Source organism: Schistocerca nitens, chromosome 8, assembly GCF_023898315.1.
Source record: "Schistocerca nitens isolate TAMUIC-IGC-003100 chromosome 8, iqSchNite1.1, whole genome shotgun sequence".
Lineage (NCBI taxonomy): Eukaryota > Metazoa > Arthropoda > Insecta > Orthoptera > Acrididae > Schistocerca > Schistocerca nitens.
Window position 1 is genome coordinate 24,624,944 of NC_064621.1, and position 22,733 is coordinate 24,647,676.

General features: G+C 46.7%; 17 non-coding genes across 17 annotated transcripts; all 17 read left to right on the forward strand.

Annotated features, from left to right (window-relative positions):
* The first annotated feature begins 2,507 nt into the window (after window positions 1-2,507).
* Window positions 2,508-2,579, forward strand: Trnat-agu (transfer RNA threonine (anticodon AGU)). Its single transcript has one exon. It is a non-coding gene; the product is annotated as a tRNA-Thr (tRNA).
* Window positions 2,580-9,119: 6,540 nt separating this feature from the next.
* Trnak-cuu (transfer RNA lysine (anticodon CUU)) lies at window positions 9,120-9,192 on the forward strand. Its single transcript has one exon. It is a non-coding gene; the product is annotated as a tRNA-Lys (tRNA).
* Window positions 9,193-9,513: 321 nt separating this feature from the next.
* On the forward strand, window positions 9,514-9,585 carry Trnat-agu (transfer RNA threonine (anticodon AGU)). Its single transcript has one exon. It is a non-coding gene; the product is annotated as a tRNA-Thr (tRNA).
* A 554-nt stretch (window positions 9,586-10,139) lies between these two features.
* Window positions 10,140-10,212, forward strand: Trnar-ucg (transfer RNA arginine (anticodon UCG)). The gene has a single exon. It is a non-coding gene; the product is annotated as a tRNA-Arg (tRNA).
* A 439-nt stretch (window positions 10,213-10,651) lies between these two features.
* On the forward strand, window positions 10,652-10,724 carry Trnak-cuu (transfer RNA lysine (anticodon CUU)). The gene has a single exon. It is a non-coding gene; the product is annotated as a tRNA-Lys (tRNA).
* A 321-nt stretch (window positions 10,725-11,045) lies between these two features.
* On the forward strand, window positions 11,046-11,117 carry Trnat-agu (transfer RNA threonine (anticodon AGU)). The gene has a single exon. It is a non-coding gene; the product is annotated as a tRNA-Thr (tRNA).
* A 6,333-nt stretch (window positions 11,118-17,450) lies between these two features.
* Trnak-cuu (transfer RNA lysine (anticodon CUU)) lies at window positions 17,451-17,523 on the forward strand. Its single transcript has one exon. It is a non-coding gene; the product is annotated as a tRNA-Lys (tRNA).
* A 321-nt stretch (window positions 17,524-17,844) lies between these two features.
* On the forward strand, window positions 17,845-17,916 carry Trnat-agu (transfer RNA threonine (anticodon AGU)). The gene has a single exon. It is a non-coding gene; the product is annotated as a tRNA-Thr (tRNA).
* A 539-nt stretch (window positions 17,917-18,455) lies between these two features.
* Trnar-ucg (transfer RNA arginine (anticodon UCG)) lies at window positions 18,456-18,528 on the forward strand. Its single transcript has one exon. It is a non-coding gene; the product is annotated as a tRNA-Arg (tRNA).
* A 439-nt stretch (window positions 18,529-18,967) lies between these two features.
* Trnak-cuu (transfer RNA lysine (anticodon CUU)) lies at window positions 18,968-19,040 on the forward strand. Its single transcript has one exon. It is a non-coding gene; the product is annotated as a tRNA-Lys (tRNA).
* A 321-nt stretch (window positions 19,041-19,361) lies between these two features.
* Trnat-agu (transfer RNA threonine (anticodon AGU)) lies at window positions 19,362-19,433 on the forward strand. Its single transcript has one exon. It is a non-coding gene; the product is annotated as a tRNA-Thr (tRNA).
* Window positions 19,434-19,978: 545 nt separating this feature from the next.
* Trnar-ucg (transfer RNA arginine (anticodon UCG)) lies at window positions 19,979-20,051 on the forward strand. Its single transcript has one exon. It is a non-coding gene; the product is annotated as a tRNA-Arg (tRNA).
* A 439-nt stretch (window positions 20,052-20,490) lies between these two features.
* Trnak-cuu (transfer RNA lysine (anticodon CUU)) lies at window positions 20,491-20,563 on the forward strand. Its single transcript has one exon. It is a non-coding gene; the product is annotated as a tRNA-Lys (tRNA).
* A 321-nt stretch (window positions 20,564-20,884) lies between these two features.
* Window positions 20,885-20,956, forward strand: Trnat-agu (transfer RNA threonine (anticodon AGU)). Its single transcript has one exon. It is a non-coding gene; the product is annotated as a tRNA-Thr (tRNA).
* A 545-nt stretch (window positions 20,957-21,501) lies between these two features.
* Trnar-ucg (transfer RNA arginine (anticodon UCG)) lies at window positions 21,502-21,574 on the forward strand. Its single transcript has one exon. It is a non-coding gene; the product is annotated as a tRNA-Arg (tRNA).
* Window positions 21,575-22,013: 439 nt separating this feature from the next.
* Trnak-cuu (transfer RNA lysine (anticodon CUU)) lies at window positions 22,014-22,086 on the forward strand. Its single transcript has one exon. It is a non-coding gene; the product is annotated as a tRNA-Lys (tRNA).
* Window positions 22,087-22,407: 321 nt separating this feature from the next.
* Trnat-agu (transfer RNA threonine (anticodon AGU)) lies at window positions 22,408-22,479 on the forward strand. Its single transcript has one exon. It is a non-coding gene; the product is annotated as a tRNA-Thr (tRNA).
* Window positions 22,480-22,733: the final 254 nt, after the last annotated feature.

Below are 22,733 nucleotides of genomic sequence, written 5' to 3' on the forward strand. Positions count from 1 at the left end.
ATTGCGTTAGCTGACGCCAGCAACGTAAGATGTGGTCTGCTCTTTCTCGATTTTTTTAAGGCATTTGATCTTGTCAATCACACGTACCTACTAGAGACACTGCGGCGCTTGGGCTTTTTACCGTCCGCGATCGCAATGATAAAGAATGTGGCCATCGGAATCACTGCAAAAATTTCCGTAAATTCGCAACTCACGAAACGGCTCCTAATCGACAGAGGAGTCCCTCAGGGCAGCCCCTTGTCGATGTTGCTGTTCGTCATTTCGCTCGAGCCGCTCCTCACGCACCTGCAGGCGAAGCTTAGTGGTTTAACGATCTCAGGAGTGAAGTCCGTAACAGGAGCCTATGCGGATGATGTTGGGATTGTTATCAGAGATCAGTCTGACGTCACTGAGCTTGAAGCTGTCCTCAAGACCTACTGTCAGGCGTCTGGAGCACACATAAATGAACAGAAAAGCAAGTTTTTAAATCTGCGAGGCCTTGATCGTCTTCAAATTTCATGTGCCACACACGTCAGTGAACTTAAAGCTCTAGGGATAGTGTTGAAGGCGTCAACATTAAACATGACGGCAGCGAACTGGAGGGATGTGGCTCAAAAAATCAACGGTGCGGTAATTGATAACTACCACAGAAGTCTGAACCAATTTGACAGAATTACGTTGATTAATACGTGTGTTTTATCTAAGGCCTTCTACACGGCGCAGGTTCTTCCTCTTCCTGCAGGAGTGGCTCAACATATCACGTCAACGGTTACGAAATTTCTATGGAAAGGCGAGATCTTTCGTGTATCTGCACGAACAGCAGCGCTACACCCTACGCATGGAGGGATGGGATTGGTTGACATACGGAGCAAAGCACTGGCTCTGTACGTGTCACGTACGGCGGAAATCATACAGAAGGAACCTCCTGGTCTTACGGCACAGTTATTTCATGCTGTCCGGCCACACAGTCTTGAACCTCCGCTGAATGTTCAACCTATTTGTTACCGGCTTAAGCATATCAGAGAGTATTATCTCGAGTATAGCTACCTTAGTCACCAGTTACGGCAAACTCAGTCTTTAACGGCAAAAGCCATTTTGGCGGAAAGGAGGGAACACGAAAGCCAGAATCCGATTGTTAACAAATATAGTGGAGTAAAATGGGATACAGTATGGCGAAACGTTGGTTCCACTGTTTTGAGCTCGGATGCTCGTACTGCGTGGTATAAAGCAGTCAATAATATAATAAGTACCAATGAGCGACTCCACCGGATAGGACTGAGTGCTACCGACCTCTGTCTTCACTGCGACCTCCTAGATACCGTGCTGCACAGGTGCACCTGTGGGGAACGTCTCCACAACTGGAACTGGATTCAGCAACAAGTCGCACTTATCACTCGCAGTGTTCCCGGCAATGTCCAGGCGATGATGATCTATCGACCTGATTTTAAGTTTTACCCACAGACGAAAAATAACGCTGTGAGCTGGTTACTGGGTAATTATTCTAGTTATATCTTTAACAAACTTGGCGATGATGATCCTGTCCAATTCAAAATGCATATGGCAATCGAATTTCACAAAACACTTCAATACAAGAATCATGGCAAGAACTTTGGAAATATGCTTAAAATTGTCTTCGAGAAAATGGGAATAGGGTAGTGTACCGGGTATGTGGGGGTGAATTGGGACACGGAGCACGTGTAGTGCCGCGAAGAGGCCCCACTGCTTCTGCGCCGTGTCCTGACTTCAGCCACTGCGCCTCGGTACCTCCCTCCAACGGTGAACATGGATCAGCGGAATAAACTTGGATCCGAGATGAGACACAATAATGTTTTTTTCTTTCTTCTTGAAAAAATTGTTCACGGTGCTCCCCAAAGGAGGGGATTTGTTTATTTTTTCTTTTTTAAAAAAAATAAAGAAAAAAAATACAAAAAAAATTTCAAAAAAGTAAACATAAAGAAAAATTAACAAACACTTTAAAAACAATTGCAAACATAAAACATAGAACAAGTATAGGACAATTATCAACAAATAATGGGAAAATATCTAATAGAGCTGTGGAACAAAGTTGCATAAGACAAAGTACAAAAAAAAAAAAAAAGTGGTTAAGGCGTCTGAAAAAAAAAAAAAAAAAAAAAAAAAGCTAGCTCAGTCGGTAGAGCATGAGACTCTTAATCTCAGGGTCGTGGGTTCGAGCCCCACGCTGGGCGGCGCAAAATTTTGTGTCTACGCGGATGCAACCTGCGCCCCTCTCGTGAGCCTTGCGTAATGAACGTAACGGGTTACGACGATGCCTAGCTTCGTATGAATATCAGAGGAATGGTATTTGAAGCTGAAAGTAACTCTGAAATGAAATAAATGTGTTGTTTTGGAATTTTAGGTGTACATCGATATCGTGTGAGATGTGTAGGAAAGCAGCAGCTGTGCTAACTAAATGCAAATAATGGTCGCTAATGCGGTGCGTTTCCAGCTGAAGATCTCCGATTCACTAGTCCATAAGAACAAAGTACCCGAAAAGCGCGCTAGGAGGCGCCTCCTTAGCTCAGTGGCAGAGCGCTGGTCTAGTAAACCAGAGGTCGTGAGTTCGATCCTCACAGGAGGCAAATGAATTTTGTAAAAGCCCCTCCCACCGTGGCCCTTTCGAAAAAAGCGGTCAAGGATAAAACAAATTATAAATGGGTGCGGTATTTAAGAAATGCTCTCGCAAATGAATAGTGCGAATGGTGCTATTAAAGTAGGCAGCAGAAACTGCTGCTTTTGGGAGTCTCCGGAGAATGCCGACGTGAAATACTTAGTTCTTTTGATGTATTTTCTACCCCTGATAGAGACCCTCGCGGTTGTATCTCATAGGGTGAGGTACCTTCTGCAACCGACTGAGATGGCACTAAGCGATTGAAGCTGATTTGCACGCTCTTGTTTGATGAGCGTCATAAGGGCTTGAATGTAACTTGCGATGGGACACAGCAAGAAGTAGCGTCGCATTTTTAGTACTGAAATTGGAGAATTGCGTCAAAGATGGTAAATTCATTCCGGGAAGTGCACAAATGGCGATAATGAGGTGTGTTTGGGGAAGCGTATTGCGCCAGTGACCGTGTGGCCTAATGGAAGTCAGCCGGCAGCGGCCGTAGCGGTCGGACGCAGGTTGTTTACGCTCTCGCCTGTGGCGGTCGCGTGCTGTTTGGTAAGTGTGCGCTTCGTTGCGTTGTTGTAGTGTGGAGTGATGAATTGCAAACGATTATAATGGATCAACTTATACGGAAAGACACATTGAAATTGAGTTTTGACCCGAACTATGCCCGACCGAAGTCCTTTGAAGTTGAGTTATTTATTAGAGACGTTATGAAAATCACTATTGATGATATGGTTGGCATTCACCTTTCTATCGTCAGCAGTACGGTCTACCTAAAATTGTTCAGACCCGAGAAATGCGAGCAGGTCATTCAGTCTTGTGGAGGAGTTTTAAAGTTCAATCATTCTGACGGCAATGTTGGTGAAGTCAGAGTATCGCTTGCCGGTCTTGGTGTGAGAACTGTTCGAATCTTTGAATTGCCATTCGAAATATCCGCTGATCAAATTAATGCCAAATTGAGGGAATATGGAACGGTCATCAGCAATACGGCAGAAAGGTGGTCGAATATGCACATTTTCCCCGTGTTAAACGGTGTCCGGCAGGTGAAGATTGATATGTTGAAGCACATTCCGTCCTACATCACTGTGTGTGGCTACAGAGCCATAGTGATTTATGATGGGCAGCCGAGAACCTGTACGGGATGCGGTTCCACCGAACATATCCGTGCTCAATGTGTCCAACGGCGCGTGGCGCAAATACCGGCCGGTGAGCGTGAGCAACGGGGCCCGACGTCTACGTTGCCTATAACATACGTCGCCGCCGCCCGGGCTAACGTTACCTCGGAACCTAGTTTCGATGTTTCGCTAGAGAGTTTGCGCGAAGTGCAGGAAGGCGTCACGCCGATGGATACGAACGACGTACCAACTGTTCCTTCTTCACACCCCTCGAAGGGGGACAATACTCCCTCGGAGCAGGGGCACCAACACGACACCAAAAGTATTCATGCGGGCGTCTCGGTTCGTGAAGAAAAGTCCGACGTAGACCAGGTGGAGTCGAACGAGCTGGCTGGCCACCAGCCCCCGCGGTCTCCCAAATCACAGAAGAAACGCCGGCTAGCACATCACGGGGCAGAGGCAAAGGCGCCAATATTGCGTGAAAAAGCGAACCACGTACGACAGAAAATGACTGAAGTGACTGAACCACCGTCGTCGGCAACCAGCACAACGAAAAAAAATCCCGGACGGAAGAATCGGACACTGATCACGGACGCTTACCCTCAGGAGACCCTGCGATAACAGATACAATGGATCAGAACCCTGTGCCTGACGTATCCAAGCTATCTGCTTGCGGTAAGCAAGCGGACAAGTTCGAGTGTGATTGGTCGGATGACGTGGAAGAGGGCGGTCGGGAAGAAGATTTCGTACAGGATCGGCGACGTATAGATAGTCCGTTATCAGAAGCTCCAGCTGATGTGTCCAACCAGCAGCAAACGGCTACCGCCGGCGTCGGCGCCGTGGCTGATGACGTAGACTTCTTTTAGATGATGTTAGCCATTAACATCCATAGTTGGCTTATTGTCACCTAGATCTCTGTTGTCATGCCGTCCTTGCAAGCTTACCGAATTGCGACATTGAACATCAATAAGATCAGTAGCCCACTAAACTTAAAAAATCTTCAAGATTTTCTCTATGCCGCTGATATTGATCTCATCATGCTGCAGGAAGTGACAAATATTAACCTTGACCGTATCACAGGCTACAATGCCGTCGTTAATCCTGGACATGGCACTGATCCAGGGACCGCGATCATGGCTAAGGAAGGGATAGTGATGTCACATATCGAGCGCCTGGCGTCTGGCAGAGGTATAGCGACTACTATCAATACTACTAGATTTATCAATCTCTACGCCCCTTCCGGCTCTGGGAGACGACGACAGAGAGCAGAGTTTTTTAAAGATGACATTGTGCCACTTTTTACACCACCTTCAGAACAACTTATATTCGCTGGTGACTTTAACTGTGTCCTCAGTCCCAAAGACCAGACGCCGAACTTCAATTCGTCCGCCGAGCTTCGCACTCTCATTGAAGAGTTGAATTTAATAGACACGTGGGAGCTTCGACACGGTGACAGGCCAGGATTCACATTCGTTACTGGCCACTCAGCTAGCCGCATCGATAGAATTTACGCATTATCAAGTATGAGGGAACATGTTTTGCAGGCAGAGCTATGGCCGACTGTCTTTACAGATCATGTGGCATATATATGTACCGTCAATTTAGCCAAACAAGGGACGTACAGGGCAAGGGGACCCTGGAAACTAAATGTAGCGCGGTTACCAGAACCCGGGTGTCACACAGTCTTCCGCAATACGTGGGCAGAATGCGAACGAAAGTTTCCCGCGTACGATTCTGCCATCACGTGGTGGGTCAAATGTGCGAAACCCGCCTTAACAAAAGCGATGAAGAGTTATTCCCGAGATCGATGTGCCTGGCAGAAGCAAACCCTGGAATTTTACTTTCAGTGTTTAAGAGATTTATATCGAGAAGATGCAACAGTAATAGCAAATCGTATGCATATTAAAAGAATACAGGCTACGATTCTAACCCTCAAACGGAAGCAATTGGAAGGCTGTAAAGTCAGGACACGTCTGCAAAACGCTGTACAGGACGAAACGACATCAATGTATCATGTTATTCGCGAACAGCAAAGGGGGCGCAGAAAGATATTGACAGAACTGCACACTGCAGATGGTCGACTCTTAAACCAACAGCGCGACATACGAGACGAGATTTATAAACATTTCACAGCACAGTTAACGGAACACCCAGTGGATATGGCGGCGCAGCAAGCCCTTCTGACACGCCGTTTTGCGACATTGAGCACGGCAGAAGCAGACGGCCTCGCTGCAGTCATCACTGAAGATGAAGTAGAGGACGCCATTCGAGGGAGCCCACAGAATAAATCGCCTGGCCCCGACGGATTACCGGCTGAGTTTTATCGAACCTTTCGTCACCATTTAGTTCCAAAGTTGACCTTGGTCTGTAATGATATCTTCAATGCTGGAAGTGATGTCCTAAGGGACTTCTGTGAGGGCATAGTGGTTTTGGTACCCAAAACCCCAGCGGGAAAGACAGTCGACAATCTCCGACCGCTTACATTACTTAATACCGATTATAAGATATTCGCGCGGGTCATGATGCAGCGATTCCGTACGGTACTTAGTACTGTCACGGGGGCCTACCAGACGAGCGTTGGGAACACTAGAAACATACAGCAGACGTTAACTGCATATCGAGATATCATAGCTACAGCCGCCGCTTGCGAAATGCGATGCGCTCTAGTCTCGTTAGATTTTGAGAAAGCATTCGATAAAATCAGTCACTCATATCTTCTGTGCGTGATGGAAGCAATGAATTTTCCACGGAAAGTTGTTGACACTGTTACACTGCTGCTGCGAAACGGTACGTCCAAGATCTGTCTCAACGGACAACTCAGTAAACCTATTAACATCACTCGGTCGGTGCGACAAGGTTGCCCGATGTCAATGGCTTTGTTTGCAGTTGCTCTTGAACCCTTACTGTTCTCCCTGGCGCAAGACCTTCCGGGAATACGCATACATGGCCAGAAGATCGTATGCCAGGCATTTGCGGATGACGTCAGTTTCGTGGTGACGAAAGATGAAGATTTGGAACGCGCGTTTCAGCTGATATCCACTTATGCAGCCGCATCAGGGGCGAAAGTCAACTGTCAAAAGTCTGGCATTATGGAACTTGGTAGGGGACTCGAACTTGGCAATAGCCAATCACTAAAAAGAATGACAACATTTAAATGTCTCGGCATTGAATACGCGCGCACCATCCGCTGCACGTCTGCTCTTAATTATCGAAAATTATTGGCACAAATTCGGGCCGGCATACGGCAACATCATTTGCGCAATCTCAACGCCATACAAAGAGTGCTTTTAGTCAATACATACATTGTTTCTAAAGTGAATTATGTCGCGCAAATCCTGCCACTACCAAAGGTCATAGCACAACGAATGCTCGCAGCGCTCGGACACTTTGTCACTAGGGGACACATTTTCAAAGTCCCATTTGCAACCTTGACGCTCCCCTTGGGAAAGGGCGGCCTAAATCTGACTGATGTTTACCACAAAGCGAAAGCATTATATATCAGAAACATGTATAAACAATGGCAACGTTCACCAAATTCCTTAACGGCCCACCTTCTCAATGAAATTGCACCTGCCAGCATGATGCCTCCGGTAAACGTAAGTCACATCCCGACTGCATTTTGCCACTTTAGTACTTTTTTCCTCGAATACAGCTATATTCAAAGCAACATACCTGCGAATGATTTTTACAGGGTCAAAGCACTTTACAGCTGCCTGACGGACAGTAAGCCGCGCAACAGAATAGAAGTGAAGTATAGAGACTGCAACTGGGCTAAGATCTGGGAAAACATTCATGACGCACACTTACCATCGCAGGTGCGGTCTACATGGTACATGGCGGTCAATAGGATCATACCGACAAATTCAAAACTACACATGATCCACTTGGCAGACACTCCGAACTGCGTTCACTGTCCTCTACTAGATACCATCGAACATCGCTTTCTATGCGACAATGTGAAGGACATCTGGCTTCTCTTTGCACGGAAGCTCTCAAGTATGCTGCGTACTGCACCTAGGATGATTACTCCAGATGGACTCCTCACTCCCGATGCCGTTCCATACCCCCCGGCAAAACGACGAGCAGTCAATTGGCTTCAAGGTCAGACGGTGTATTATATATTATCGGTGCCAGAAAAAAATAAAGAAGACTATTGGCTTTACCTAATAACTCAACACCAGCAACTTCAACGAATAGACAAATATAGAGAAAAGTATGCTTTCTTTCTCCTCCGAACGTTGACGTAGAGAGATATTCCTCCAGGGCGCCGTCGCAGTCCGAAAATTCTGATGGATGGCCCCTTCCCGAATATGATAGTCGCAATTAGGATTCGGATTGCGGCGATCGAACGGCCACGAACATGCAACGGACCACCCCGACAGTGGTGACGCTTTGGGGGATGATGCCTCTTCTGTCGAGAGCAATGCGAGACTGTTGTACAAGACCCCGTCGAAAATTTTAGATCTGCTATCCAAATTATAAATTATTCTTTTCTTGTTTATTTAATTAGTAAGATTCGTTTATTGAACAGAAGATGTGTTTACGTTATGTTTGACCTTCTCCTGTCAGAGGAAGAGTTGTTCCTTCTTGCTGTGGAAACCTCCAGCATCACAAGTTTATTTTCACACATTCAGTCTCCCTCGGAAAGTGATGAGTTTTCTAACATTCCTGCAGAAGATTTCATTTGCTTTATTTTCCACATCACATATAGTGGCTTAACCAAATCACCACACGGATACTGAAGAGTATCCATTTGTTACATGATTAATTTTTTTTATTTCAACGGAGATTTTTGAAAATGGCGGAGAAGCCGAGCCGATGAAGGCACTTTTGGCGAGCGTCAGGACGGGCTAGAAGGGGTGGATGGAGGCCCGAAAAAAAAAAAAAAAAAAAAAAAAAAAATGGATAAGGCGTCGGACTTCGGATCCGAAGATTGCAGGTTCGAATCCTGTCACGGTCGAGTTTTTCCAGTTCTGCAAAAGATGCATGCTGTTTTACTGTGTTGTTTGAGTACTACAAAACTAGTTGAAAGTTGCTGCTGTCCGCTTCCTGGCTGCAAACCGGCGTCTACCTGAAGCTCAAGCAAGACAAGGGTGATCTGTAGCGAAATTTTCGGCACAGTGCCGTTCAGGAGAGTTTTTGTTGGAACTACTGCGTCTGATTCAGGGCCCAAGAGCTACGCCACAGGCGTGTGCGCACAGTCGAGCATGTGTGTTGAATAATGGTGCTGATAGCCACGTATCATTTGAAGCAGATTTGATGCCTTTCGGAGACAATTTTTCATTGAATAGGATTGTAGCTCATTTGTGGCAGCAGGAAATAAGCTGTAGTCGAAAGGATCTTCCATAGATGGTCGCAGGTCCCATCAGTATCGTATGGCTCGTAAAGCATTGTGTGGAGCCCGGCTAGCTCAGTCGGTAGAGCATGAGACTCTTAATCTCAGGGTCGTGGGTTCGAGCCCCACGCTGGGCGGCGCAAAATTTTGTGTCTACGCGGATGCAACCTGCGCCCCTCTCGTGAGCCTTGCGTAATGAACGTAACGGGTTACGACGATGCCTAGCTTCGTATGAATATCAGAGGAATGGTATTTGAAGCTGAAAGTAACTCTGAAATGAAATAAATGTGTTGTTTTGGAATTTTAGGTGTACATCGATATCGTGTGAGATGTGTAGGAAAGCAGCAGCTGTGCTAACTAAATGCAAATAATGGTCGCTAATGCGGTGCGTTTCCAGCTGAAGATCTCCGATTCACTAGTCCATAAGAACAAAGTACCCGAAAAGCGCGGTAGGAGGCGCCTCCTTAGCTCAGTGGCAGAGCGCTGGTCTAGTAAACCAGAGGTCGTGAGTTCGATCCTCACAGGAGGCAAATGAATTTTGTAAAAGCCCGTCCCACCGTGGCCCTTTCGAAAAAAGCGGTCAAGGATAAAACAAATTATAAATGGGTGCGGTATTTAAGAAATGCTCTCGCAAATGAATAGTGCGAATGGTGCTATTAAAGTAGGCACCAGAAACTGCTGCTTTTGGGAGTCTCCGGAGAATGCCGACGTGAAATACTTGGTTCTTGTGATGTATTTTCTACCCCTGATAGAGACCGTCGCGGTTGTCGTCGTCGTCGTCGTCGTCGTCGTCGTCGGCGCCGCCGCCGCTTTGGTAATAGCGGCAACTCGCCATTGTATCTCATAGGGTGAGGTACCTTCTGGAACCGACTGAGATGGCACTAAGCGATTGAAGCTGATTTGCAAGCTCTTGTTTGATGAGCGTCATAAGGGCTTGAATGTAACTTGCGATGGGACACAGCAAGAAGTAGCGTCGCATTTTTAGTACTGAAATTGGAGAATTGCGTCAAAGATGGTAAATTCATTCCGGGAAGTGCACAAATGGCGATAATGAGGTGTGTTTGGGGAAGCGTATTGCGCCAGTGACCGTGTGGCCTAATGGATAAGGCGTCGGACTTCGGATCCGAAGATTGCTGGTTCGAATCCTGTCACGGTCGAGTTTTTCCAGTTCTGCAAAAGATGCATGCTGTTTTACTGTGTTGTTTGAGTACTACAAAACTAGTTGAAAGTTGCTGCTGTCCGCTTCCTGGCTGCAAACCGGCGTCTACCTGAAGCTCAAGCAAGACAAGGGTGATCTGTAGCGAAATTTTCGGCACAGTGCCGTTCAGGAGAGTTTTTGTTGGAACTACTGCGTCTGATTCAGGGCCCAAGAGCTACGCCACAGGCGTGTGCGCACAGTCGAGCATGTGTGTTGAATAATGGTGCTGATAGCCACGTATCATTTGAAGCAGATTTGATGCCTTTCGGAGACAATTTTTCATTGAATAGGATTGTAGCTCATTTGTGGCAGCAGGAAATAAGCTGTAGTCGAAAGGATCTTCCATAGATGGTCGCAGGTCCCATCAGTATCGTATGGCTCGTAAAGCATTGTGTGGAGCCCGGCTAGCTCAGTCGGTAGAGCATGAGACTCTTAATCTAAGGGTCGTGGGTTCGAGCCCCACGCTGGGCGGCGCAAAATTTTGTGTCTACGCGGATGCAACCTGCGCCCCTCTCGTGAGCCTTGCGTAATGAACGTAACGGGTTACGACGATGCCTAGCTTCGTATGAATATCAGAGGAATGGTATTTGAAGCTGAAAGTAACTCTGAAATGAAATAAATGTGTTGTTTTGGAATTTTAGGTGTACATCGATATCGTGTGAGATGTGTAGGAAAGCAGCAGCTGTGCTAACTAAATGCAAATAATGGTCGCTAATGCGGTGCGTTTCCAGCTGAAGATCTCCGATTCACTAGTCCATAAGAACAAAGTACCCGAAAAGCGCGGTAGGAGGCGCCTCCTTAGCTCAGTGGCAGAGCGGTGATCTAGTAAACCAGAGGTCGTGAGTTCGATCCTCACAGGAGGCAAATGAATTTTGTAAAAGCCCCTCCCACCGTGGCCCTTTCGAAAAAAGCGGTCAAGGATAAAACAAATTATAAATGGGTGCGGTATTTAAGAAATGCTCTCGCAAATGAATAGTGCGAATGGTGCTATTAAAGTAGGCACCAGAAACTGCTGCTTTTGGGAGTCTCCGGAGAATGCCGACGTGAAATACTTAGTTCTTTTGATGTATTTTCTACCCCTGATAGAGACCCACGCGGTTGTCGTCGTCGTCGTCGTCGTCGTCGTCGTCGTCGCTTTGGTAATAGCGGCAACTCGCCATTGTATCTCATAGGGTGAGGTACCTTCTGCAACCGACTGAGATGGCACTAAGCGATTGAAGCTGATTTGCACGCTCTTGTTTGATGAGCGTCATAAGGGCTTGAATGTAACTTGCGATGGGACACAGCAAGAAGTAGCGTCGCATTTTTAGTACTGAAATTGGAGAATTGCGTCAAAGATGGTAAATTCATTCCGGGAAGTGCACAAATGGCGATAATGAGGTGTGTTTGGGGATGCGTATTGCGCCAGTGACCGTGTGGCCTAATGGATAAGGCGTCGGACTTCGGATCCGAAGATTGCAGGTTCGAATCCCCAGTTCCGCTTGAGACGCGACAGCGGTCGGACGTGCTGTGTATTCGATCCGCCGTTTCCCTCGGGTTGTGACTATTTACTTTCTGTGTGTGACGTTTCTTTGTCTTCTTTTCTTCGTTGTTTCGTCGGCTTAACGTTTGTTTTGTGTCTTGTGTTGTATAGCGGCTTTTGCCGCATTAGTAAAGTGTTATGGCTTCCCGGTTGTTTCCGCGGAAGTGTACTCTCAGTTTTCAGTTTAACAAGGCCACCAGGAATGTGCAACCAACTTCGTTGGAAATTCACGAATGGATTGTGGATACGATTGGCATTACATCGGACCAGGTACATACGGCGTATTTTGATACAGAACTTTACTGCTTTTTTGTGAAATTGTTGAACCCGGTTTTGCTAGATAGGATTTTACTTAAACATGGTGAGCAAGTGTCGTTCCGTCATAGAGATGGTTCTGTTAGCAGTGTTACTGTTTCAAATGCTGAAATTACGTATACCACAGTTCGGGTTTATAATTTACCCCCTGAAGTTGAAAACAGTTATCTCAAGGACGCTTTGCTTGGTTATGGTACTGTTCGGTCAATTCGAAATGATCGTTGGTCTGCACAACATAAGCTGCAATGTTATAATGGTGTCAGATCGGTTGAAATGCATATTAAGTCGAATATACCGTCCCATCTGGTTGTATGTGGTTATCGTGTTCATCTTACTTATGAGGGGCAAGTTGGTACGTGTTTTCTATGTAATGAGAATGGTCATGTTCGTGCTAATTGCCCTAAGCGGGTGTTTGTGCTTCAAAATGGGCTAGCACAACGCCGCAAATTAACGGTTGCCGATCTTGTGCCAGCAGCTTCCTCCACTGTCTCTTGTCAGCCTCCTGCAGTAGATTCTTCACAACGGGTGACACCCTCCTCTGATGCAGGTTTTCCCCCGTTACCCACTCGCCCAGATGTATCGGCTGCTCCTACACCGATCCCGTCTGTTTCCAATAACAAACGCCGTCGTGCTAGTGATACCGGTAGCACTGATGATGAAGCTGCTGTTTCGCAGCCGGTTTGCGAATCTCACGAGAGAATTCCGGAATCTCCCATGCCTGTTTCGGATTCTGTTCCCGCTGTGTCTCCTGCTTTGCCTGATGACGTCAAACTTGCTGCCACACCGTCGGCGCACGAGCCACAACATTCGGTCGAGGTGGTGTTGACATCCCCCCCGACACAGGCATCACAACATGTTGACGACACTTCGGTGCAGCCAGCTGTTTCTCGGAAAATCGCTCCTAGTACTGCGCGCTCCGCTTCAGCGGATTCCAAACCTATCTCTCCACCTCCTACACTTCCAATCCCTACACCTTCTGATGCCGGTGCCGATGTTCCTGATGCAGTTTTCCCCTTGTTGGCTCCTTCTTCTGATTCCTCTTGCCCTGCTAATCCTTCGGATGCCTTGGTTGACGTGCCTGATCTCGAACCCCCCACTCCACCTGCTCTTGACACTGGTGTGCATCAGATACGCCGTCGGGTGAAAGTGCCCCCCAATCTTCACGCGGTGCGGAAAAAACACAAGCATGCAAAGGATGACTCTGATTCCGTTGATTCCGGGCAATCACCCTCTGCCATGTCTGATGTTGATGATATGGATGTAGTTGCTTCTAATGTGGTGTAATTAGGGTTCGTTTTCTCTTTTTTGGTTGATGTTGCAGGCGTACACGTTTATTACCTTAAATATCAATAGCATTCAATCTGCTCTGAAGTTAGCGTCTCTGCAGCAGTTTATTTATGACTCTGCAGCTGATGTTGTTTTCCTGCAGGAAGTCTCCGTTGCACACCTGTTTGTTCCTGGCTTTCGCACTATTATAAATTTTGCGCCTGAGTTTTCCACAGGTACTGCCTTACTAATTCGTGACGGTATCCCCGTTACCGAAATTGAGCTCTTAGACTCGGGAAGGGGTATTGGTTGTCGGTTATTTGACACAACCTTGGTTAATATTTACGCCCCCTCTGGTTCCAGCAAACGGCAGGAAAGATCTCGTTTTTATAAAGAGGATTTGATTTATCTTTTACGCAAAAATCCTGCGACTTTGATATTGGGGGGTGATTTTAATTGTGTATTACAAGCTAAGGACCAATCCCCTCATTTTAATTATTGTTTTGAGCTACATTCTCTTGTACGTCAACTACGACTACGCGATGCGTGGGAGGTTCAACACCCCACTTTAGTTAAATTTACATTTTTTACTGTCACCTCCAGTAGTCGACTTGACCGATTGTATATTTCTGATCCCCTTAGTGCTTCTGTTTTAAATGTAGATGTTATTCCAGCCAGTTTTACGGATCATTGTGCCCTTGCGGTTATAATTAATTTGGAGCGTCAGCCTCTTAAACTTTATCGGCCGCTGTGGAAATTAAATGTCTCCTTGCTCGATGACCCTGACATCGAACCTCTAATACAGACGGCGTGGGACATGTGTTTACGTTCTCTGCGATACTATCCGTCAAAGCTTCACTGGTGGATCCACTGTGCTAAGCCAAAACTACGTCGCACTTTAATGTCCTACAGTTATCATAGAGCGCGAGATCTGAAACTGACTTTTGAGTATTATTATTCGGTGCTTCGCGAACTTTATGATACTTCTAGAATGACATGTGCCCACCTTTCTGAGATTCGGAAAATTAAAGCCAAGCTCCTTAGTCTTAAACGACTGCAGATGGAAGGATTGAAGCTTAAATCTAAACCACCGTCCATCTTAGCACATGAAATGACTTCTATGTACCATCTGTTTCGTCACCAAAAGAACCGTCGACGTGTATTGATTGACGGTCTTATGGCAGCTGATGGTCGCCGGCTTACCTTACAGAATCAAATAACCCATGAACTTACCTGCTACTATGAGACCTTATATGCTGTGGCTGATTCTGATGCGGTTGATAAAGACGAGATTTTAACCGCTATCCCATCAGTTTTAACAGAGGACCATAATACGGAATTTTTAGCTCCTTTTACTGCAGACGAAATTTCAGCTTTTATTGCTTGTTCCCCATCTCACAAATCTCCTGGTCCGGATGGCCTTCCTAAGGAGTTTTTTGTTCGCTTTTGGACTATTATAGGGCCTGTTTTTACGGATATAGTAAATGAAATTTTGAATGGTGGCTCAATTCCAGCCGATTTCAAGAGAGGTACGGTAGTCCTGATACCGAAAGCTGCTGGTTTGAAGACAGCTAGTGACTTTCGTCCTTTAACCCTTTTAAATTTTGATTATAAGACGGCTGCTAGGGCTGTTAATGCACGTCTAGCCCTCTTGCTTACACCTGTGATAACTCCTTGTCAAAGCTGCTTTCCGGGGCGCTCCATCTTGACGCCTCTGGCGGGGTATCGTGATATTGTGTCGATTGTCGCTGTCACCAATATTTCCTGTGCGCTTTTATTTGTTGATTTTAGTAAGGCTTTTGATCGTGTGTCCCATTCGTTTTTAGAGCTTCTGCTGCGCCGACTCGGTTTTAATGAAAAGGCGCTGCTGGTACTTAAGAATATGACGACTGGCATTTCTGCTAAGATTGACATTAATGGCCAGCTGACGAAGGTCATTGATATTAAACGTGGCGTCCCGCAAGGTAGCCCTTTATCCATGACCCTTTATGCTCTCTCCCTTCAACCACTCCTCACACGTCTCAACTCGACACTTCGTGGTCTTACGATCTCTGGGGTTACCCAGACAGCAACAGCTTATGCTGATGATTTGGTTGTTTTGCTTCGTTCCGCCGCAGAAGTGCCGCTGTTGAAAATGGAACTAGATAAATTTTCTGCAGCCTCAGGTTCTCGTATTAACCCCCGTAAAAGCAAACTCCTGAATTTGCGGGGCTTTGAACGTGTGGTTATTCCGTGGGTTATGGCTGTTGAACACCATACACATTTAGGTATCTATCTTGAACGGTGTCCTCTTCGTATGGCTGCAAAAAATTGGCAAGTGGCCATTTCCAAGCTTCAAGGTGTTTTATTCGAACACTCATGGCGTTCGATACCGCTACTGCAAAAAAAGCGTGTATTAGACACTTATGTTTTATGTAAAGTATATTACGTTGCTCAGTTGTTTCCGCTTCCCCGAATGCAGGGTGCAAAAATGGTCCAGCTTATTAACAGATATATTTGGCGGGGGCACATTTTTAAATTACGTTGTGATGTTTTTACGAAGCCGCGTCTTGAGGGCGGCTTGTCGTTCACCGATGTCCGTGTCAAGGCTGCTGCCCTTTATGTTAAGCGAACCCTCCATCTTTTATTTTCTGAGTCCCCGACTGTTACTTCGCGATTACTCCATGTCGTTCGTCCTGCGAGCTTGTCACCGCCTATTAACGTAGGGTCTCTAAATGCGAAGCTACGACATGTTCGGGACTTCTACATTGAGATTAGTTACCTGGATCTGCACTTACAACGTCGTCCTGTTTTTACTACGCGAACACTGCTTGCCAAATGGCACAGGTCTTTTTCTTCCAACCCGATTGTTTTGCAGTATCCCCGTTTTAATTGGCGTAACATATGGACGAATATTAGCTTACCCGTACATTCAGCAACTGTTGCCTCCCAATGGTATAAGGTGGTTAATCAGCTGATTCCTACGAACGAACGACTTCATCGTATAGGTTTATGTGTCTCTCCGCTTTGTCAAACGTGTGGTTGTGTTGATACGCTCCCACACCGATTTACCTGCGCTGACCGTCTTCGCATGTGGTACTGGCTGCGCCGACAATTGGCGCTACTCACCAGGAGTTCGGAATCGGCATTTACAACTGATATCCTCTGCTGGCCGGACACGGTTTTTTATCCACGGACAAAGAACAACACCATTATGTGGCTTCTTGGCCGTTACATTTTTGCAGTGGTTGATGGTGATGGTATTTCCGATTTTATTTCGTTTATTGGTTACATGCTTCATGAGTACTGGACGCAAAAATCTTTCCCACATCTTAAGAGGGACTTTGCGAATATGCTTAGTATTGTTTTCGAAAAGCAGGGGATTGGTTAAGTTTCCACTTCTATTGATCATTCCTGCGCCAGATGCATTAATGGCACCGGTATAGGGGCATACTGATCTCACTTCATGATACGGAAGACATTCTCGCTAGTTCTTAGTTCTTTTGCCTTCCTGCCAAGCTTTTACCTGTTTGGATAGACGACGCATCATAACCCCCGTGTCCACATATAAAAAAAAAAAAGTGGTTAAGGCGTCTGACTTTGAGAAAAAAAAAAAAATGGATAAGGCGTCGGACTTCGGATCCGAAGATTGCAGGTTCGAATCCTGTCACGGTCGAGTTTTTCCAGTTCTGCAAAAGATGCATGCTGTTTTACTGTGTTGTTTGAGTACTACAAAACTAGTTGAAAGTTGCTGCTGTCCGCTTCCTGGCTGCAAACCGGCGTCTACCTGAAGCTCAAGCAAGACAAGGGTGATCTGTAGCGAAATTTTCGGCACAGAGCCGTTCAGGAGAGTTTTTGTTGGAACTACTGCGTCTGATTCAGGGCCCAAGAGCTACGCCACAGGCGTGTGCGCACAGTCGAGCATGTGTGTTGAATAATGGTGCTGATAGCCACGTATCATTTGAAGCAGATTTGATGCCTTTCGGAGACAATTTTTCATTGAATGGGATTGTAGCTCATTTGTGGCAGCAGGAAATAAGCTGTAGTCAAAAGGATCTTCCATAGATGGTCGCAGGTCCCATCAGTACTGTAAGGCTCGTAAAGCATTGTGTGGAGCCCGGCTAGCTCAGTCGGTAGAGCATGAGACTCTTAATCTCAGGGTCGTGGGTTCGAGCCCCACGCTGGGCGGCGCAAAATTTTGTGTCTACGCGGATGCAACCTGCGCCCCTCTCGTGAGCCTTGCGTAATGAACGTAACGGGTTACGACGATGCCTAGCTTCGTATGAATATCAGAGGAATGGTATTTGAAGCTGAAAGTAACTCTGAAATGAAATAAATGTGTTGTTTTGGAATTTTAGGTGTACATCGATATCGTGTGAGATGTGTAGGAAAGCAGCAGCTGTGCTAACTAAATGCAAATAATGGTCGCTAATGCGGTGCGTTTCCAGCTGAAGATCTCCGATTCACTAGTCCATAAGAACAAAGTACCCGAAAAGCGCGCTAGGAGGCGCCTCCTTAGCTCAGTGGCAGAGCGCTGGTCTAGTAAATCAGAGGTCGTGAGTTCGATCCTCACAGGAGGCAAATGAATTTTGTAAAAGCCCGTCCCACCGTGGCCCTTTCGAAAAAAGCGGTCAAGGATAAAACAAATTATAAATGGGTGCGGTATTTAAGAAATGCTCTCGCAAATGAATAGTGCGAATGGTGCTATTAAAGTAGGCAGCAGAAACTGCTGCTTTTGGGAGTCTCCGGAGAATGCCGACGTGAAATACTTGGTTCTTGTGATGTATTTTCTACCCCTGATAGAGACCCTCGCGGTTGTCGTCGTCGTCGTCGGCGCCGCCGCCGCTTTGGTAATAGCGGCAACTCGCCATTGTATCTCATAGGGTGAGGTACCTTCTGCAACCGACTGAGATGGCACTAAGCGATTGAAGCTGATTTGCACGCTCTTGTTTGATGAGCGACATAAGGGCTTGAATGTAACTTGCGATGGGACACAGCAAGAAGTAGCGTCGCATTTTTAGTACTGAAATTGGAGAATTGCGTCAAAGTTGGTAAATTCATTCCGGGAAGTGCACAAATGGCGATAATGAGGTGTGTTTGGGGAAGCGTATTGCGCCAGTGACCGTGTGGCCTAATGGATAAGGCGTCGGACTTCGGATCCGAAGATTGCAGGTTCGAATCCTGTCACGGTCGAGTTTTTCCAGTTCTGCAAAAGATGCATGCTGTTTTACTGTGTTGTTTGAGTACTACAAAACTAGTTGAAAGTTGCTGCTGTCCGCTTCCCGGCTGCAAACCGGCGTCTACCTGAAGCTCAAGCAAGACAAGGGTGATCTGTAGCGAAATTTTCGGCACAGAGCCGTTCAGGAGAGTTTTTGTTGGAACTACTGCGTCTGATTCAGGGCCCAAGAGCTACGCCACAGGCGTGTGCGCACAGTCGAGCATGTGTGTTGAATAATGGTGCTGATAGCCACGTATCATTTGAAGCAGATTTGATGCCTTTCGGAGACAATTTTTCATTGAATAGGATTGTAGCTCATTTGTGGCAGCAGGAAATAAGCTGTAGTCAAAAGGATCTTCCATAGATGGTCGCAGGTCCAATCAGTATCGTATGGCTCGTAAAGCATTGTGTGGAGCCCGGCTAGCTCAGTCGGTAGAGCATGAGACTCTTAATCTCAGGGTCGTGGGTTCGAGCCCCACGCTGGGCGGCGCAAAATTTTGTGTCTACGCGGATGCAACCTGCGCCCCTCTCGTGAGCCTTGCGTAATGAACGTAACGGGTTACGACGATGCCTAGCTTCGTATGAATATCAGAGGAATGGTATTTGAAGCTGAAAGTAACTCTGAAATGAAATAAATGTGTTGTTTTGGAATTTTAGGTGTACATCGATATCGTGTGAGATGTGTAGGAAAGCAGCAGCTGTGCTAACTAAATGCAAATAATGGTCGCTAATGCGGTGCGTTTCCAGCTGAAGATCTCCGATTCACTAGTCCATAAGAACAAAGTACCCGAAAAGCGCGGTAGGAGGCGCCTCCTTAGCTCAGTGGCAGAGCGCTGGTCTAGTAAACCAGAGGTCGTGAGTTCGATCCTCACAGGAGGCAAATGAATTTTGTAAAAGCCCCTCCCACCGTGGCCCTTTCGAAAAAAGCGGTCAAGGATAAAACAAATTATAAATGGGTGCGGTATTTAAGAAATGCTCTCGCAAATGAATAGTGCGAATGGTGCTATTAAAGTAGGCAGCAGAAACTGCTGCTTTTGGGAGTCTCCGGAGAATGCCGACGTGAAATACTTGGTTCTTGTGATGTATTTTCTACCCCTGATAGAGACCCTCGCGGTTGTCGTCGTCGTCGTCGTCGTCGGCGCCGCCGCCGCTTTGGTAATAGCGGCAACTCGCCATTGTATCTCATAGGGTGAGGTACCTTCTGCAACCGACTGAGATGGCACTAAGCGATTGAAGCTGATTTGCACGCTCTTGTTTGATGAGCGTCATAAGGGCTTGAATGTAACTTGCGATGGGACACAGCAAGAAGTAGCGTCGCATTTTTAGTACTGAAATTGGAGAATTGCGTCAAAGTTGGTAAATTCATTCCGGGAAGTGCACAAATGGCGATAATGAGGTGTGTTTGGGGAAGCGTATTGCGCCAGTGACCGTGTGGCCTAATGGATAAGGCGTCGGACTTCGGATCCGAAGATTGCAGGTTCGAATCCTGTCACGGTCGAGTTTTTCCAGTTCTGCAAAAGATGCATGCTGTTTTACTGTGTTGTTTGAGTACTACAAAACTAGTTGAAAGTTGCTGCTGTCCGCTTCCTGGCTGCAAACCGGCGTCTACCTGAAGCTCAAGCAAGACAAGGGTGATCTGTAGCGAAATTTTCGGCACAGTGCCGTTCAGGAGAGTTTTTGTTGGAACTACTGCGTCTGATTCAGGGCCCAAGAGCTACGCCACAGGCGTGTGCGCACAGTCGAGCATGTGTGTTGAATAATGGTGCTGATAGCCACGTATCATTTGAAGCAGATTTGATGCCTTTCGGAGACAATTTTTCATTGAATAGGATTGTAGCTCATTTGTGGCAGCAGGAAATAAGCTGTAGTCGAAAGGATCTTCCATAGATGGTCGCAGGTCCCATCAGTATCGTATGGCTCGTAAAGCATTGTGTGGAGCCCGGCTAGCTCAGTCGGTAGAGCATGAGACTCTTAATCTAAGGGTCGTGGGTTCGAGCCCCACGCTGGGCGGCGCAAAATTTTGTGTCTACGCGGATGCAACCTGCGCCCCTCTCGTGAGCCTTGCGTAATGAACGTAACGGGTTACGACGATGCCTAGCTTCGTATGAATATCAGAGGAATGGTATTTGAAGCTGAAAGTAACTCTGAAATGAAATAAATGTGTTGTTTTGGAATTTTAGGTGTACATCGATATCGTGTGAGATGTGTAGGAAAGCAGCAGCTGTGCTAACTAAATGCAAATAATGGTCGCTAATGCGGTGCGTTTCCAGCTGAAGATCTCCGATTCACTAGTCCATAAGAACAAAGTACCCGAAAAGCGCGGTAGGAGGCGCCTCCTTAGCTCAGTGGCAGAGCGCTGGTCTAGTAAACCAGAGGTCGTGAGTTCGATCCTCACAGGAGGCAAATGAATTTTGTAAAAGCCCCTCCCACCGTGGCCCTTTCGAAAAAAGCGGTCAAGGATAAAACAAATTATAAATGGGTGCGGTATTTAAGAAATGCTCTCGCAAATGAATAGTGCGAATGGTGCTATTAAAGTAGGCAGCAGAAACTGCTGCTTTTGGGAGTCTCCGGAGAATGCCGACGTGAAATACTTGGTTCTTGTGATGTATTTTCTACCCCTGATAGAGACCCTCGCGGTTGTCGTCGTCGTCGTCGTCGTCGGCGCCGCCGCCGCTTTGGTAATAGCGGCAACTCGCCATTGTATCTCATAGGGTGAGGTACCTTCTGGAACCGACTGAGATGGCACTAAGCGATTGAAGCTGATTTGCAAGCTCTTGTTTGATGAGCGTCATAAGGGCTTGAATGTAACTTGCGATGGGACACAGCAAGAAGTAGCGTCGCATTTTTAGTACTGAAATTGGAGAATTGCGTCAAAGATGGTAAATTCATTCCGGGAAGTGCACAAATGGCGATAATGAGGTGTGTTTGGGGAAGCGTATTGCGCCAGTGACCGTGTGGCCTAATGGATAAGGCGTCGGACTTCGGATCCGAAGATTGCTGGTTCGAATCCTGTCACGGTCGAGTTTTTCCAGTTCTGCAAAAGATGCATGCTGTTTTACTGTGTTGTTTGAGTACTACAAAACTAGTTGAAAGTTGCTGCTGTCCGCTTCCTGGCTGCAAACCGGCGTCTACCTGAAGCTCAAGCAAGACAAGGGTGATCTGTAGCGAAATTTTCGGCACAGTGCCGTTCAGGAGAGTTTTTGTTGGAACTACTGCGTCTGATTCAGGGCCCAAGAGCTACGCCACAGGCGTGTGCGCACAGTCGAGCATGTGTGTTGAATAATGGTGCTGATAGCCACGTATCATTTGAAGCAGATTTGATGCCTTTCGGAGACAATTTTTCATTGAATAGGATTGTAGCTCATTTGTGGCAGCAGGAAATAAGCTGTAGTCAAAAGGATCTTCCATAGATGGTCGCAGGTCCAATCAGTATCGTATGGCTCGTAAAGCATTGTGTGGAGCCCGGCTAGCTCAGTCGGTAGAGCATGAGACTCTTAATCTCAGGGTCGTGGGTTCGAGCCCCACGCTGGGCGGCGCAAAATTTTGTGTCTACGCGGATGCAACCTGCGCCCCTCTCGTGAGCCTTGCGTAATGAACGTAACGGGTTACGACGATGCCTAGCTTCGTATGAATATCAGAGGAATGGTATTTGAAGCTGAAAGTAACTCTGAAATGAAATAAATGTGTTGTTTTGGAATTTTAGGTGTACATCGATATCGTGTGAGATGTGTAGGAAAGCAGCAGCTGTGCTAACTAAATGCAAATAATGGTCGCTAATGCGGTGCGTTTCCAGCTGAAGATCTCCGATTCACTAGTCCATAAGAACAAAGTACCCGAAAAGCGCGGTAGGAGGCGCCTCCTTAGCTCAGTGGCAGAGCGCTGGTCTAGTAAACCAGAGGTCGTGAGTTCGATCCTCACAGGAGGCAAATGAATTTTGTAAAAGCCCCTCCCACCGTGGCCCTTTCGAAAAAAGCGGTCAAGGATAAAACAAATTATAAATGGGTGCGGTATTTAAGAAATGCTCTCGCAAATGAATAGTGCGAATGGTGCTATTAAAGTAGGCAGCAGAAACTGCTGCTTTTGGGAGTCTCCGGAGAATGCCGACGTGAAATACTTGGTTCTTGTGATGTATTTTCTACCCCTGATAGAGACCCTCGCGGTTGTCGTCGTCGTCGTCGGC